This window comes from Lissotriton vulgaris, chromosome 12 (genome assembly GCF_964263255.1).
Source record: "Lissotriton vulgaris chromosome 12, aLisVul1.2, whole genome shotgun sequence".
NCBI classification, from domain to species: domain Eukaryota; kingdom Metazoa; phylum Chordata; class Amphibia; order Caudata; family Salamandridae; genus Lissotriton; species Lissotriton vulgaris.
The window spans coordinates 158,997,513-159,016,481 of NC_141700.1; the positions used below are offsets into that span (position 1 = coordinate 158,997,513).

Sequence of the window (18,969 nt, forward strand, 5' to 3'; positions counted from 1 at the left end):
GCTTGTGAGGAGGCACAGCCTGCCACTGGCGCTCAGTTTACAGCGCTTCACCACGACCTTGCTACGCCAGGCCCTAGCAGAGGAGGACTAAAAATTGCCACCTAGTTTCCGTCTGGCCCAGTCTCTCGGCCTTCCGGACTTGAACCACGCCAAACAGGGCTGTATACACCATGGCAAGGGGCTGCAGCTCAAAAGCAGCCCTCCAGGCAAAATTAACGAAATTCACATGGGATGGGGGCACTGGAGCAAGCCCAAAAGGAGGGTCGGCCACGTTAGACAAGCCCGATCCTGCTGGGAAACAGAAGGAACCGACGCTGCAAAATATCCTTGAAGCCATCATGACTGTCTGTACATCCATGGAATCGCGCATCGACACAGTATCCACTGAAGTGTCCCTTATTCTGGCAGATATGCGCTTGATGAACTCGCGATTGAAAGACGTGGAAATTAAAGCGAACTCTCTTGTTGAGGACACATCCACATTACAGAGGAGGTTGAAGGAAATGCAAACGCACGCAGCGAAACTGGAAGCCCAGTTGGATGACTACGAGGGGAGCTCCAGACACAATAACGTCTGCATAATAGGGGTACCGGAGTGAGCGGAAGGGCCCTCTGCGGACCTATTCGTGGAAGAACTGATTACTACTTACCTTAAGCCGAAGGGGCTTTCTAACTTCTTTTCGGTGGAACGGGTGCACCGTGTGCCAGGTGGCAGACCAAAACCTGGAGTTCTCCCGCAACCTCTCCTTGCTAGGATCTTCAATTTCCGAAACAGGGATGTTATCCTGCAGAGTGCCCGCTCAGCGCCACCGGTGGAGTACAAAAAAAACAGCTGTATCACTTTCTTCCCAGAATTTACCCTCAAGATACAGCAACAAAGGCGCAGTTGTCAGAAGGCACCAAATTCTTCGCGGAGGCAGTATTGAAGCTGGTCCCAATCACCCGCCTCCCAGTGTCTCTGCAATAAGCTGAGTACACCAGCAAGGGGAAAAGGGGAAGTGGAAGAGAAAGAAGAGACACCTTGAAAACGGCTGTCACCCTCTAGTTGCTTGGTCTAGCAGGAATCTTCTGCTGTCTGTCCAATGGTGAGGGTGCCTAATACACAGAAGGGGAAAAGAATAAACACAACAGCCTACCTGGTATTACTACACTCTCTCAATATAATAATTAGACTTCTCCTACCAGCAGTGTCCAGGGCCTTGCTACTCTTCTGTATTTATGATGAAATTCTGTCACGTGCTTTTACTGAAAAAAGGGAGGGACTTAATTACTAAGTTATCCAAGTGAAATACCACCCCTTCCCTAACTGTATTATGTTGATATAACTACCTGAAAAGTTTCCTGATTTAGCTGTACATTTCCTTCTGACGAGTAGACAAAGTATTGCTTCTGAATATGCAGTCTTAGGTCAAAATCCTTCAAGCGCGCAAAAAGGTACAAGGAAGGATACAAGGGGAAGGAGAGAAAAGGGAAAGCGCAAGAAGGGAAGGGAGATGCTTTTCCTATTAACGCTGCGTAGAAGCAAGGCTGAGAGTCTTACTGTCTTTTCTTCAATCTTCGTGGTAAGGTACGTTGCACGCAGGACTTAACTTGAAGAATCTGCCTTGGTACTAGTTAGCTGCCTCTGGATAGAAGAAGAAGCCTCTGGTACTTCACACCTATCTGAATGCCAGCTGCAGTCTTAAGGAAAACTTGCTCACTGACTATGACTATTTCTGTGAGAACGAGGACTCTAATTGTTCTGTAAATTCCTCGGAAAATACTTCGTGGAACAGTCTATCCAACTCTGGGAATAGCACTCCAAACTCTAACACCAAGAAATGCTCCCGTCATGAGGAATAGACGCGGAACTCGGATTCCGTGCTGTTGTCTCTTCACGAAAGCCGTTGAAGTGCGCAGTTTAGAACTCGCGCATTCTTCAAGTGCACTAGAACGTGCGGGCTGCTACAAATACTCAAAAGACCTTGGTGGCGGCCATCTTAGGGGAGGGGAAACTATAAACACTAACTAGGGAACCTATTCTACACTGGAACTTACATTCTAATTGCTGAAGATCTCTATAAGTGGCAAGGATACCAAATGTTTGCCCGCTTGAGTTGAGACATTGTCGGAAACGCAAGACGCCGTTTTGGAGCACAGATTGTGGCGACTCGGTGAATCCTGACAGCAGTTTCTTGGACGTAAAAAAAGCGCTTTGAGACAGGGAAATGAAATAGGCTATGCTGTTTCCGGCCAAACTGAGGGTGGAATTGGAGGGGAAACGTGGTTCTTCACCACCCCGGAGGAGGCCTGACTGGCTGGATGGATGGCGTAAGGCAGACCGCAGCAACAACCATACACGGGGTGTGAGGACAGGCGTGGACGCCCGGGAGTCTGATGGCGGCTCGTCACTCCAGGAGCAGAATGAAGCAGCAGGTGGCATCGAATAAATAGTCTGTATGCTTTCCTTCCGGGGGTGGATAGTTTCTTCAATGACTGAGGGCTGTGACAGAGTGTGGGCTCCTCCAAATGCACCAGACTTCTCATTAGTATTGAGCCAGACTCTCACTGATAACTTTGCCGAACTGGTCTCTTCCACTTATGTATATGTTCCCTGGAGTCTTCTAGGCCCTGTCTGTTGCTCCAAGTATATTCATGATATTCGAATGTGATTATCATCTGACAATTTCTCAGGGACGGGTGCTTAGTTAGGCTATACGTACCCGTACGTATTTGGGAGGGTGGGCGTAGGCACTCTGCTAGTTTGGGGGGGCAGGAGGTTTTGATACCGCCGAGCAGGGAGGCAGGGAGGGGGGTATTGGGAAATGTTTTTTGGGTCTGCAGGGCGGGTGGGATGGGATTGTATTTGTGTTTGTGTTGGGGTATTGTTGTTCTTCAGGCATTACATATTTGATTGGTCTCAGGTAAAAGTAGATACACGTTCGGAATTCTAGATGTCCTCATTGATGAAAGAGCTAGGGGGTGTATTGTTGTCTCTCCCCATGTGCCTTGTGAATTGCTCCTCTCTGGGTCACCACATACCTTTAAGATTGAGAGATGGACACTGTGCATAGACAGACACTTGACTTGCTCTCCTGGAATGTAAATGGACTGGGTGACAAAATCTAGAGGGGGGTAGTTCTCCAATTCCTGCAGCGACATTCGCCAGATAGCATTCTCCTTCAAGAGACCCACCTGTTGGGTAATGGCTGTAAGGCTCTGTCACAGTGGTGTTTCCAGTTGGCAGCTCACTCCGCCTTTGTTTCTGGTTCCTGGGTGGTGGGCATCTTAGTCCATAAATCGTTCCCCTTGACTGTGAACCTGGCTCGTACTGATCCTCTGGGTAGATTTGTTGCTATTTCCAGGATTTGGGAGGGATCCACCCTTAACTTGGTCTTAGTGTACATACCACCAGGCTTACATACACAGGCTTTTATTGACCTCGGTGATCTTCTCCTTGGCTTGCCGGGTGGGAGGTTACTGATCGGGGTGATTTTAACTCCATCGTCTCTGACACCCTGGACCGTTGGCCCCAGAAAGACCTGCCGCCCTCCCGCAAACAAATCCATAGTTTTACGGGTGCTATGGGCCTTGTGGATGTTTGGAGATGCCTGCACCCCGATGAGCTCCAAAATACCTATTTCTCCGGTCCCCATCGCAGTATGTCACGTATAGATTATGTGCTCACACACACATCACTACCATACTGTCAAAGACATACAATATTTGGCCAGGGGGATTTCTGATCACTCTCCTGTTCAGTGCAGGTTAGAAGTGGGAGAACCCACGATCGGCGAGTGGCGTCGATTAACTCTTGGTATCTCACGACCCCCTCCATCAGGGATAAGGTTCTGAGAGAGTCAGACCTGTACTCTCAAGAAAACTTGGGGTCAGTTAGCTCGTCCGTCGTACTTTGGGAAGCTTATTAGACTGTTATTCGTGAGCAACATCTATGTGACCCCACTAGCCAGATTAATAAGAACTTTCGGGATGGAGGTAGTTTCCTATGCTGACGACACCCAAATACTCGTCTCTCTCCCATTCAGATGTGCAGACCGTCTCCAAATTTAGACCTTGTATGGAGGCGGTTGGTCACTGGATGATTCAGAACTCTCTCAAACTGGATGGGGAGAAGACTGAGGTGATGGTGTTTGGTGGGAACGAAAACATCTGGTCTTCCAGCTGGTGGCCTGACTCGCTCGGAGTGTGTCCCTCCCCCACTACATCCGCAAAAAATCTTGGGGTGATGATAGATCCTGCCCTGGATATGGGCAGACAGGTGAGTAGGACCATCTCCACCTGTTGGGGCCTTATCCATACCCTGCGAAGGATCAGGAAATATCTTTCTGTGCAGTCCAGAAAGCAAATAGCTGTCGCGCTTATTGGGTCACGCCTGGACTACTGCAATGCGCTGTATGTGGGGCTAAACAAGACCCTCCTGCAGCGCTTGCAGGTAGTCCAGAATGCCGCGGCTAGATTTGTCCTGGATGTCCCTAGACGCTCTTCGGCCACCTTGGCCAGAAAAACGTTGCACTGCTCCCTGTAGAGTACCGAGTACGGTTCAAGGTCCTGTGCATGACATACAGAGCCATTGCAAGAAACAGTGACTCTGGAGTGGGTTCCATCATCTCCCACTACATCCCTGGAAGGAATTTGCGTTCCTCCGGGAAATTGCTTCTATCAGCGCCTCGTGTGCGAAGAGCTAAATGGGATGGCAGGGCTTTTTCCACTTTAGCTCCCAAATGGTGGAATGATCTTCCTCTGGATCTTAGGTCCCTACCCTCCCTGCAGACATTTCGCGGTGCCTTAAAAACCCGCCTCTTCTTGCAGGCCTATGTGTAATGATGATTGATTCAGACTTTTGATATTATTGTTAGGCGCCTTGATACCTGCGGGTTATTGTTTTTGCGCATTATAAATTTTTATCAATCAATCAATCAATCAATCAGGTTGTGTCGGTACAAATTGCTGGGCAGCGCAAAGAGAGAGCAGCAGGAATGGTACGTTTAGAGGGCGAGATCCTATATCTAGAATGCACAGTTCGGCTGTAGGACTCGGAGGAAGTGCGTCAGAGGCTCCGTATTAAAATAAAAGAGTTCAGTGACCTAGCCACAGATGCAGCCAAGGCACAATACAGGGCTACACTCAGCAGGATCTATGATGTAGGTGACAAAGCAGGCAAGTTACTGGCGTGGTTGGACCGCAGAGATCGGGCAGGACACGTAGTGGTCGAAATTGCCACTGACCCTCACTCCCCTATTACCGCACCGCAAGACATCGTGGATGCATTTGGTCAGTACTACCACTCCCTTTATACCTCCTGCACAACTTACTCGGAGGAGGAAACTTCCTCTCTCCTATGTGATATTCGGCTGCCAGTTCTCATCACGGAGGAGAGCTCCGATCTGGCTCTTGATACAACAGTAACTGAAGTTGAGAAAGCCATACATGATCTGCATGGGGGAAAGTGTCGGGCCCTAACGGGATCCCCATAGAATTATTTAACAGCAAACATGACTGCCCCCTTTCTCACTGATATGTATAGAGAAAGCAAAGAGGTACGGATCCTTCCCTAAGATCACAGACTGGCCAATATCATTGTCATTCATAAGGCGGGCAAGCCCGTCGACCAGTGTTCATCATATAGGCCTCTTTCATTGCTCAACTGCGAAGCCAATATCCTTGCGAAAGTCCTTGCCACTCGTTTACTACAAGTTCTCACCCGCCTGGTGCACCCGGACCATTTAGGGTTTATGCCAGTGAGAAATACATCCCTCAACCTCCGCAGGCTTCACAGAGTACTTTGCAGGGTGGATACGATCAGAGAGGATGCTGTTGTGGTATCCCTGGACGCCACATCAGCGTTTGACACTATTAAGTGGCCTAACATGTTTGCCGGGCTTGAAAAAAGGGTTTTGGCCCTGAATTTATTAAATGGGTGCGCCTTCTGTACTGTCAACCGTTGGCACAGGTGGGCGTCAATAACCGAAAATCCCCTGTCTTTTCTCTTGGTAGGGGCATCAGGCAGGGCTGCCCCTTTTCGCCACTCCTCTTCACCTTAGCTTTGGAGCCTCTCGGGGCATGGATCCAACAGGACCCTGCCATTAGGGGCCTCAAATGGACATATGGTTGGGAGGACGGCATATTGTTATACGCGGACGAGATCCTGCTTTATTTGGCCTCCCCAGCAGCGTCTCTTAATGTGATACTGATCATATTTTGAGTATTTGGTAGATTCCTAGGATATATGATCAATTGGTCCAATTCGGTGCTCTACGGGCAGCGGCCTTGGCTCCCCGGGGTTGCCAACTGACTGAGGCCGTGGAAGGATTCTAGTATCTGGGAATCTGGGTTTCCAAAGACTTATCTCAATTCTATGACACTAACCTTCGACTGCCACTAGTGCGTCTCAAATCTGATGTCCAGCACTGGAAGTCGCTTCCTTTAACTCTCCTGGGACGTGCGGCCCTATTTAAAATGATGTCCCTTCCCTGACTTTTGTATGCACTACAGAATACCCCACTTCCAGTTGCTGCATCATATTTCAGAGAACTTAAAAGTACTGTTCGTGATCTACTGTGGGAGGGCAAACCCCCCGCATCGCTACCCATAAACTCACAATAGGTTGGTTTGATGGGGGCATTGGGCTCCCAGATATTAAGAGGTCTTATTGGGCCTCGCAGCCGCAGCAATCAACCAGTGAAGTTATAGACAGCAAGATGACCCGGATTTTCGGATCGACAGGTGGCTCCTCCCAGGGGTTAGTTTTGAGGGTGCCTTATATGCAAGGTCTTTGAAACCTGCCCTGTCCGGCCCGACCAGGCGTGCCGTGCAAGTGTGGAAAGATGCAAATAGAAGCCTGGGTTGAGAGGGCAAACTCACTCAAGTCACGCTGCTCTGGCATTGTGATCAGCTGGGTCGGCATCTTGCTCCAAGGGTTTTAATAAATGGGACCTTATTGGTATCTCCAGGGTGGGGGATCTCTGGAAATCGGGCGAAGTCATACCCTTTTCCCATCTACAGCAAGATTACGAAATGGCCAAATCTGAACGTTTCTGGTACCTTCAAATTAAGCTCACCCTGCTTGCAGTTCTCCCAAAAGGTACTGTCCTCCCTGACTCCTTCCCCCTAGAGGACAGAATCCTAGATGGTGACCTACCCAAAAAAGCTATATCTCTTATCTACAAAAAACTCAATAATAACATGACAGATCCCCTGACCCATCTGAGAAGTAAATGGGACCATGACGTGGCCGGCTTGGAGGATGAGGAGTGGCAGGCTGCTGTGGCTTCTTCCCTTGAGGTTGCCATTACCTCCCGGCTCCAGTTGGCCCAACTAAAGATCCTCCACAAAACATACTTGTCAGGGCCTCATTGGTCCATATGGGTTACACCCGAGATGGTGGCTGTGTACGACAGTGTGGGCAGGAGGGCACCTTTATCTATACACTCTGGGAGCGTGCAACGAGAACTACTGTGAGGGGGTGGTACTCATGATGGAGGAGGTATTGGGGCCACAGATGCAATGTAACATCAAATTGGTTTTGTTGAACAAATGGGATCCTACTGACCTTAACACCAAGGAGAGAATTTGGATCACTTTAGGTTTCATGGTGACTGTGGAGGGCTGTGGACGTCTCAGAGCCCACCAAAGATTGTTGATTGGGCTAGTGATATGGACTGGTGTATAGTAACGTAGAAGCCCATTTATGTATCCAGAGGATGTCCGAAAAAGTGGTCACAAATATGGGGGCCATGGAATACTTACCGGGGGACATCTGTGAGCCACCAAGGGTCCGAGATGACATTGATGCTGAACTCTGACTGTACAATACTACTGTTGTCAGCCCTATATTATTGTGTTAACAAGCTTATAGATATATTATCTGAATGACTACTACTGACTGCCTGAAAAATGCAGTGTTATAACTGTAACATGCCTGGTTTCTCAAAAAAAGGATTAAAAAAAAAGAGAGTGGAGATGTGTGGCAACGCACTCACGCAAGCGAGAAACAGTACACACATTAATAAGCCTCACATGAATGTCACTTGAGGCTCAATTGGTTGTTCTTTCCGGGGTCTAAACCTGGTGTAATAGAGGGTTCACACATACTCCCCTGGGGATTATCAGATCGTGCTCCTGTTGAAATGTATCTCATAGGGGTGTGGTGTGGCCAGCAGGGAGTTTGGAGATTTACCCCTCATGGTGGCTGATGGATGAATCCTTGGGAGATAGGCTCTGAGATGCGATCAAGGCGTACTTTGAGATGAATGAGCCCTCTGTAATGTCAACATTTATTCTTCAGGAGGCTTTTAAGTCTGTATTTAGCCTTTTCCATGCTCATGAGAGCTGAGCTCGTCATGACGCACGGTGCTCCGGTGCTCATGATGCTCAGGTGCGGGGAGAATTCCCCCACTGTGCTGAGCATTCCACGGGAGCCGGTGCACCTGTGACGAGCTCAGCTCGTCATGAGCACAGGAGCGCCGTGCCTCATGACGAGCTGAGCTCGCCATGAGCATGCTGGTGCTGTGCGCGCCCCCCTCCCCCCAGCACAGCGGGGGAATTACCCCCACAGCGAAGGGGTTACAGGGATGGCTTTCTCCTATGTCCGAGGGGTGCAAGGAGACAGGGAGCAAGAAATCACAGATTATGAGTTGCATATACTACAACTTGAATGGAAAGTGGCCCTGAGCAATATGGAAGGTGATAGCAGACCTCTAAGCAGCTCAAATACACACCTTCACTACAATTACTGGGCACGGCCCGAATGGCCTAGAAAATAACCAGATACATAGGATAGGACCTGGGAAATAGGACCAGCAAGCAAATGTAATGGGTGTCTCAAAGAGACAGAGCAGTGAATATTATTCAGAAACTCTGAAGCTTAGACTGCCAACGAGTTACGGACTCCCTAGAGATTGTGGAGGTGTTTGTCGAATATTACAAAGCATTTTATCGTAGACGATTGCCCATGCCTCTAGAGGAACTGCATTCCCCTGTGAGGGACTTGATGATTAAGGAGGGACGTAGAGAGCTAGACCAACACTTTCCCTGGAAGCGGTCCATGAGGCTATTGTACAGACACCATCTAGTAAGACAACTGGCCCAAACAGCCTACAAGCCAAGCTTTTTAAAACAAATCTCCTCCCTTCTACTCCAACACCACCTAAAACAATTTGAGGAAATATAGGGGGGTGACAAATATGACTATTATCAAAACAATAAAAAAAACAGAGGAGTGTGGGTCATACTGACCCAGTTCCCTTCCTAATGTTGAAACAAAACAGCTGACCAAACTTCATGCCAACAGATTAGTCAAGGTAATACGGAAACTAGTACACGAGGATCAAAATGGCTTTATGTCTGGCAGACGTACTAGGCAGTGCCTATGCCTTGTACAAATGGCATTTGCCGCAATTCTACTAGTGAATTATGAAAAGGCCTTTGATACTGTACATTGGCCTTTTCTGTTCAGTGTACTCTAAAAAACGAATCTTGGTCCAAGGTTTGTGAAATATGTATGATCCTTATATGGGGCTCTGACTGCCCAGCAGAAAATATATGGGGTCCTGTCTGCATCGATCCCGGAAAAGCGAGGAACACAACAGGGATGCCTCTTCTCTCCACTTCTATTCACTTTGGCTATTGAACCTTTGGCTGAGTGTATCTGTAGAGATAGATGGATTTCAATGGCCAAGTGGAAGACAATGCTCTTCTCTTCCTACAGAGTCCTCCAGTCTCATTGCGGTGATTAGTAAGAATCTTTGAGCCACATAGAGAAGCATCAGGGATGGTGGTGAATTGGAGTAAATTGACTTATGCTCAACTTGCTGTCCCAGCACCACAGTTTCCCAATCACACACAGGTACAGGTCACTGTTGAACGATTCCAATATTTGGGGATCAAGATCACCCTGGATCAACAATTGACAAAGGAGGTGAATATATCCCCTTTGATGAGGCAAACATGAGAGTTATTGCAGGGATGATTCCCAATACCCATCCCACACTCTTTATTTCTGAGACTCCAGGCATTAATTACATAAATCCTATAGACCGGGAAGCGACTCAGGGTCTCTTTCTGGATTCACACCAAGCTAGTTTACGACAGGGCCTGGGGATGCCAGACATCAGATTTTTGTTACTGGGAAGCTCAACTGGTCCCGATCACAGACTGGCTGTTTGGGAATAGATCAGACCAGTGTTGACTGGCCTATAGGGCAATCAGGCAGTGCCTGATTTGCTGGTCTGACAGATCAGTGTGTGGGCAGTGTTTTTTAGCAGGGTGTGGGCCTGTTTTATGGGCACGTGGGCAGGTTTTCACTGTTAATTTTCCTGATGTTAACACAAATATTGTTTGCTGTCTGCAATGCCATGAAAAACGCCGTTACAGCTTGCCTTTACAATTTCAAAACTCGCCTGAATTGCAAATATGGGCCACTGTTTTGGGTATCCAGTTCACTGATTGAGGACACTTTAATTTTGGTGCCTGGTACACATTTTTGACCCAGACCGACCCTAGATCAGACCCTGTATTGGGAATAGAACTAGAGACTACAGAAGAGGTGGGGACCCAGCATTTCTTATACGTTGTGGCTCTTTCCAGTTTCTCTACCAACTATAACCATAATTCTGTTCTCTGCTGGCAAGATGCCTTAAGACACCCTCAATGAATAAATAAACTGACTAATCAATCAAACACCGCTCTGGACCGGGACTAAGTTAAAGCATGTGGCACAGTTGCCGGGGCTCAAGGTATGGTACCTTATAGGAATGTCCTCCAGTGGGGATGTCTGGAAACTAGAGCATTTTAAGTCATTTGAGCAGCTTAGTGCAGGCTTCAATCTTCACAAGTCATAATTTTACAGGTATTTGCAATTAAGACATGCATTAACTAAATATAAAGGAGAGTTGAGAGATGTTCAGGAACATAACCCACTGGAGATCAAGGTGATGAAGGAACCCTTGGATCGACTGAGTATATCACAACTTTATAGATCCCTAATAGTAAACACCCCTGACTCACTAGTTGCATCAAGTTGAGAGATTGGGGCTTGGAAACCCATAACACAATAACTCACTCTCTTACTATTAATCATGGTCCAGGCAGTGCTGTCAATATTTGGGTCACTTTTCACTACCGGAAATAGGACATGTCAATGCTGGAAAATGAGTAATATGCTTTTAAAGGAAATAAAGAAAGGGGATTGATGGCACAGAAAGCCATACATTACACAGGTCATGTAGTTGGGCATGAGCAGTTGGACCATAGTATGGTTCATGGGCACACAATAGTTATCAGAAGGCAGTCCATTTTCCCATGTCCAAAGGCATAAGACTCAATTGAGATGCCAAAGGTAAGTCGTATTAATTTGGCTGCTGTACCTGTAAACTGGGGATGGGAAGGGTTCCCATCTTACATTTGGCAAACATACCTGAATTCCCAGCAATTGGGAGATTTTGCCCTGGTAGCACTTGTTTGGTTCCATGTTGATTTCTGACTCAGAGGACAAATGTTATGTTATGTTATGTTATGTTATGTTATGTTATGTTATGTTATCAGAGCTTATATAGCGCACAGCTGCCCCAGCAAAGGGGCGTCCCGGCGTTTCTAACAACAACAAAAAACGAACCTGGTTACTACAGCTGGAAAGCTCTAACAAAAATAGAGACCAGAGAGCTATTTTAAAGGAAAGAGGTATGTTTTGATAGCTTTCCTAAAATCCGACAGACCCTCCAAACCACGCATATGAACCGGCAAGGAGTTCCATAATTTGGCCGCCAAGCAACGGAAGGAACGTCCTCCCGCTCTGCAACGCTTCACACAGGGAACAGTGACCAGATGCTTCCCCAAAGAACGCAACACGTGGGGTGGAACATACGGGGTCAGCAAATTGCAGAGCAGATTAGGTGTTGCAAGTTTCAGTATCTTAAAAGAAAGACATAAAGTCTTAAATTGAATCCGCTCTGCCATAGGGAGCCAATGAAGTTTCCGGATGGTATCAGCAATGGGACAGAAGCGAGGGAGCCCCAACAAGGCTGAGTAGACTCCGGCAGGCCCGTGATTCGAAGGTTACAGCGACGAGACCGCGCTTCCAAATCTTCCGTCTTGTCCTGCAGCGATCTCATGAGGGTCTCCACGCGCCTGTGCGCAGTGTCCAGCTCCGTCTAAGCCCCCTCTACCTCTGTGAGTTATTTTTCAGCCATATTGTGCTTTTCGGCATGTTTATCCAGACGTTCCGCCATGCGGTCCATCCTGTAGGACATGGCGTCCATCTTGGATCCCAGCGCGGTTATGCTTGACTGAATACTCTGCTCCATTGAACGGAGCATGGTTTTGAGGTACAAGTCCTCCGCCCGGGTCTCCTCTGGCTGTGCGTCCTCATTGTGCTGGGCCGGCGGGCTCTGCGCCGGCATCCGCCGCTGCGAGAAAGGGAGTCTACTCTGCTTCGTGTCTCCCTTTCCCATGTCAGCTCAGTAGGTCCGCCCGCAGGTCCTTGCGGAAGAAGTATGCTGCCTAGTGAGAGGGGGCAGGAGAGAAGGCGCCGCGCGTTCCGATGTGAGTTCCTGGCGGCACGATGGAGATCCACCCCCTGCCTCTCCTCACAGGATCCAGTGGGGTATGGAGAGGATGAACCCGAGCCGGGTCCGACTCCAGGTAAGTCGTAGTCCACCTGGGCCCAGCACCTCAAACTGAGAAAACCTCAATGCGGCCGTGCTATCGATGCAGCCCTCTGCTTAGTTCAAATCACGGCCTGCAGGGAAGCTTGGCTGACGGACATACAAATGAGCCCCTGCGTGTGCGGCTGTATGAAGGGCCTGGTGGCAGTGCTGCCCTGCAAATCGGGCCGCCGAGAAGCAAGCTCCCAAGGAAATACAGCCGCTTCGCTGTTGTCACACGTTGGCTTCTTGTCCCCCCAGGCGGCCGCTGCAGATACTCCGCTATGCCCACACTCCACCCGGCTCACCGAGGCCGCCGCTCCGACCCAGTTGCACCAAGGGCTTCGAAATTGCGTCGTCGCAGAACAGGGCGCTCTCACCGTTCCTCGGTGGTCCGGAGCTCTCACCCTGCGTCCGCCCAACACTCACAGGGCCCCGCAGTATGGAGTCTGTCCCAGGCCAGGGTTCACGGGGCTCCGGTCACCGACTTCCGGGCCCAGGGGCCTGCTCGTCTCTTCTGGCCGCACGCACTGCGACGTCGCTCGGGCACATGTTGCACTGGGGACCGCGGATTGCGGCCTACCGCCTCCCGCCCGGCCGCCGACGTCCCGTCACCTTATGCTTCAAGCCGCTCTCTTGCCGTCGGCTCTGTAGGTTCCCGGACCCTTCCGATACTTGGTAGTTCGGGAAAGGAGCCAAATTTCGAGCTGCAATGCAGGATATTGAAGGATAGGCGGTGGTGTCGGCGGAGCCAGGGAATTAGGCGGCCATCCTCGCTGCCTGCAAGCTCCGCCCTCCCTTACATGGTAATTACTTAATGTCAAACTAGGGACTCCAACTGTTCGCACTAGCATATAATATAAGTGCAGTACACCCAGTATGATTTGTTTATGGGTGAACGACAATAATATCTGCAACAATAATCATAAATGAGGCGGGGAGAATGGATAATCTATAGAATGAATTCATCAGAAAGGAATGGAATTTGAGAAGAAACAGGTCCACTTAGATGGGATTTGGCTCTGCCTTTAAACGATAAGCAGTAACTCAGTACCTACAAGTTATCTAACAGCAATAAAGTGCACAGAATGTTGATTTGCAAGAGAGATGAAATATTGACGCAGACATACAGTGTCACAGGATAGAAATACTGATCTGTCTTCCTAGTCAACGATTACTGCCAAGTACCATTCCTCAGGCGTCATGCATTTCAGTGCGGTGGTTCCCCCTCTGTATTGCTTAATTCTGCTGGCGAGAAAGTGCCACCCATAGTCGTTCAAATGTCACTCATAATTAATCTAACATTATGAAAATGTCACTCATAGCAATCTTAAACCTTGGCTCTATGAAATACTTGTTGAAAATTAGAATGTAAGGCACCTATGTCCCGCCTCTCCGCCTAGTTCAGTCCCACTTTGCCACTGGATTCAAGATAACCTGGCAGATGAGTGTTATGAACCCAAAACTGGTCTCATGATGCTGGTTTCTGGTACAGGGAAGACATGGCTTGGCAGTTCGGGCTGGACTGTTCCCATGAGGCACTGGGTCAGACTGATTTGCATATGACCATGTCTGAACTGGGGATGTGGAGTGAGCTAAAGAATGATGATGGATTAAACCCAGATCACTTAACTGGGGGTGAGTGTTTGATTTGCTCAAACGCTCCGTCCATCATCCCCTTTGGTATCACTTTGTTCGCCCTAAGTTGGCAGGGTATGCCCAGACGTGGGTCCCTTGCTCGCTTTGCCACTGGATTCAAGATAGCCTGGCTGATGAAGGTTATGAACCCGAAACCAGTCCCAGGATGCTAGCTTCCGGTCCAGGGAAGATATGGCTTGGCAGTTCGGGCTGGACTCTTCCCATGAGGCACAGGGTCAGACTGATTTGCATATGGCCATATCTGAACTGGGGTGGTGGAGTGAGCTAAAGAATGTTGATGGATTAAACCCAGATCACTTGACTGGGGGTGAGTGTTTGATTTGCTCAAACGCTCTGTCCATCATCCCCTTTGGTATCGCTTAGTTCAGTCCCAGGGTCAGGTCTCCTCTCTTTCGTCCGAAACCTGCCGCCACAGCAGCATCATGTCCGAAGTCCTGGCGCCGGAATTGCATGGCCTGTCCAAAGAGGACGTGGCCGGCGCATGCACCGACTGGGACCCCAGCACTAAGGATTACTTGATGGAGCAAACTATGCTTAGGATAAAAGATCCTAAGAAGTCATTAGAATTTTACACCAAAGTTTTTGGAATGACACTCTTGCAGAAATGTGATTTTTCATCTATGAAATTTTCACTTTATTTCATGGGTTATGGGCACAAAAAGGATATCCCCAGCGATACAAAAGAACGAACATCATGGACTTTTTCCAGGAAGGCCACAATAGAACTGACTCATAATTGGGGAAGTGAAGAGAAGAGTTATCATAACGGAAGCTCTGAACCTCGAGGATTTGGGCACATCGGCATTGCATTTCAAGATGTCTACACAGCTTGTAAAAGATTTGAAGGTCTGGGAGTAACATCTGTGAAGCAACCAGATGATGGTAAAATGGAAGGACTTGCTTTTCTACAGGATCCTGACGGTTACTGGATTGAAATCCTCAGTCCCAACAACATGTTAAATATTGTATAAAGATCTTAGCTTTTGGGTCCGTGCCATCAAATGTTCGAAGAGATCGCTCCAGGAGGCTGAAAATGAGCCTGTACGATAAAAACACTACTTGTTAGAAATATTGGAATTCCATATCTTTGTTGTACTTGACATAACACTTTTTAAAAAAGGCTAACTCCGCATTTCTCCCTTTTTTTTCTTTTGTGATTTTGTCATCTTTCCTGAGTGCTGTGAACATCTTGTATAGGCCAGCCTTCTGCTGAAAAAGGTTTGTATATTGTACAACCTCAGGAACATGGCGTTACTATATTTTTCTAATGTTTTGTAGAAAAGTAACAGATATATAAAAATGCAAACATGTTTCCGAGTGGTGGTGGTGTGCACATTACTTTACGCAAATGTGTCATTACAGCATGCATTTCACCACAGCACATCAGTCATCAACCTATTTCACATGTTTCAGAATGTCGTCTGACATTTAAGCAGAATATTCTTATTTCGGCGATAAGCATTGTTTTCTCCTATCTTTTGGCCTCTTTCAAATCCAAAACTCGACTGGTGGAAATTGTTCACTTGAATTTTTGATGCTGTAATATGTTAAATCTGAGTTGAGCCGCACTGCACAGTACACAAAGATGGGCAGATGTGTTATCAAAAAAGTAAGTGTTAAAAGCAGAGTCACACTAATCGTACGAATGTCAGAACGCTCACAGGTAAGAGCCACAGTGTGAGCAAATAAAAAAAGATTCACAATAAAACCAATATAATTAAAAAAAGAACGTAAAATGCATGAAATAAGAGTTTATTTATGTAATCTAGCCATTAACTGCGTTTCCATACATGGTCGCATCTCTTTGTTTTCGCCTTGAAAATGTACTTTTTCTCCTTGAAAATGTACTCTTTCACTTCGTGCATGCCTCGTTCGATTCTTTCATTTGGTGCATGCCTCGAAAACTTACTCCATTATTTCACTCCATGCATGCCTCGAAAATACACTTAATTATTTCACTCCGTGCATGCGTATACTTTTTTTTATTTATTTCGTGTTTCTTTCTTTGTTCTACTCGAGATTTGCGTCCTGTCTCTTCATGTGCAGAATCGACTCTTTTAATAAAGAAACGTCGCGTAATTAATTGCTTCCTGTGTATTTTCATGTGCAGCATTGACTCCTACATTAAACAAACGTGAGTAATTAATAGCCTTCTTAGCTCCGTTTCGTATCCAGTGAAATCGTGTATCCCCGCACTCAGCCCGAGCAGAGATCGACTGCTTATGTCTGATCCTGCACGGGCTGAATGTATTCTCCGAAGAAAGCCGAAGTGCAGGGGATACACGATACCAGGGGGATACCACATATTACACAACAACGGCCAGAATGGCCTAGAAAATAACCAGATACATGGGATAGGACCTGGGAAATAGGGCCAGCAAGCAAATGTAATGGATGTCTCAAAGAGACAGAGCAGTGAATATTATTCAGAAACTCTGAAGCAGAGACTGCCAACGAGTTACGGACTCCCTAGAGATTGTGGAGGTGTTTGTCGAATATTACAAAGCATTTTATCGTAGACGATTGCCCATGCCTCTAGAGGAACTGCATTCCCCTGTGAGGGACTTGATGATTAAGAGGGACGTAGAGAGATAGACCAACACTTTCCCTGGAAGCGGTCCATGAGGCTATTGTACAGACACCATCTAGTAAGACAACTGGCCCAAACTGCTATTCCCACACCACCTAAAACAATTTGAGGAAACGGGGCACAGTCTCACTGTCAGGAGATCTAGTGGGGTGACAACTATGACTATTATCAAAACTAATTAAAAAAACAGAGGAGAGTGGGTCATACTGACCCAGTTCCCTTCCTAATGTTGAAACAAAACAGCTGACCAAACTTCATGCCAACAGATTAGTCAAGGTAATACGGAAACTAGTACACGAGGATAAAAATGGCTTTATGTCTGGCAGACGTACTAGGCAGTGCCTATGCCTTGTACAAATGGCATTTGCCACAATTCTACTAGTGAATTCTGAAAAAGCCTTTGATACTGTACATTGGCCTTTTCTGCTCAGTGTACTCTAAAAAACGAATCTTGGTCCAAGGTTTGTGAAATATGTATGAGCCTGATATGAGGCTCTGACTGCCCAGCAGAAAATAAATGGGGTCCTGTCTGCATCTATCCCCGTAGAGCGAGGGACACAACAGGGATGCCTCTTCTCTCCACTTCTATTCACTTTGGCTATTGAACCTTTGGCTGAGTGTTTCTAGAGAGATAGGTGGATTTCAATGGCCAAGTGGAAGACAATGTTCTTCTCTTCCTACAGAGTCCTCCAGTCTCATTGCGGTGATTAGTAAGAATCTTTGAGCCATATAGAGAAGCATCAGGGATGGTGGTGAATTGGAGTAAATTGACTTATGCTCAACTTGCTGTCCCAGCACCACAGTTTCCCCAATCACACACAGGTACAGGTCACTGTTGAACGATTCCAATATTTGGGGTTCAAGATCACCCTGGATCAACACGTGACAAAAGAGGTGAATATATCCCCTTTGATGAGGCAAACTTGAGAGTAATTGGAGGAATGATTCCCAATACCCATCCCACACTCTTTATTTCTGAGACTCCAGGCATTAATTACATAAATCCTATAGGCCGGGAAGGGACTCAAGGTCTCTTTCTGGATTCACACCAAGCTAGTTTACGACAGGGCCTGGGGATGCCAGACATCAGATTTTTGTTACTGGGAAGCTCAACTGGTCCCGATCACAGACTGGCTGTTTGGGAATAGATCAGACCAGTGTCGACTGGCCTATAGGGCAATCAGGCAGTGCCTGATTTGCTGGTCTGACAGATCAGTGTGTGGGCAGTGTTTTTTAGCAGGGTGTGGGCCTGTTTTATGGGCACGTGGGCAGGTTTTCACTGTTAATTTTCCTGATGTTAACACAAATATTGTTTGCTGTCTGCAATGCCATGAAAAACGCCGTTACAGCTTGCCTTTACAATTTCAAAACTCGCCTGAATTGCAAATGTGGGCCACTGTTTTGGGTATCCAGTTCACTGATTGAGGACACTTTAATTTTGGTGCCTGGTACAAATGTTTGACCCAGACCGACCCTAGATCAGACCCTGTATTGGGAATAGAACTAGAGACTACAGAAGAGGTGGGGACCCAGCATTTCTTATACGTTGGGGCTCCTCCCAGTTTCTCTACCAACTATAACCATAATTCTGTTCTCTGCTGGCAAGATGCCTTAAGACACACTCAATGAATAAATAAACTGACTAATCAATCAAACACCGCTCTGGACCGGGACTAAGTTAAAGCATGTGGCACAGTTGCCGGGGCTCAAGGTATGGTACCTTATAGGAATGTCCTCCAGTGGGGATGTCTGGAAACTAGAGCATTTTAAGTCATTTGAGCAGCTTAGTGCAGGCTTCAATCTTCACAAGTCATAATTTTACAGGTATTTGCAATTAAGATATGCATTAACTAAATATAAAGGAGAGTTGAGAGATGTTCAGGAACATAACCCACTGGAGATCAAGGTAATGAAGGAACCCTTGGATCGACTGAGTATATCACAACTTTATAGATCCCTAATAGTAAACACCCCTGACTCACTAGTTGCATCAAGTTGAGAGATTGGGGCTTGGAAACCCATAACACAATAACTCACTCTCTTACTATTAATCATGGTCCAGGCAGTGCTGTCAATATTTGG

The 18,969-nt window shown here is 47.3% G+C and overlaps 1 pseudogene; it reads left to right on the forward strand.

Moving 5' to 3' along the window:
• Positions 1 to 14,719: 14,719 nt before the first annotated feature.
• On the forward strand, positions 14,720 to 15,268 carry LOC147673749 (lactoylglutathione lyase pseudogene; annotated as a pseudogene).
• The last annotated feature ends 3,701 nt before the right edge of the window (positions 15,269 to 18,969 follow it).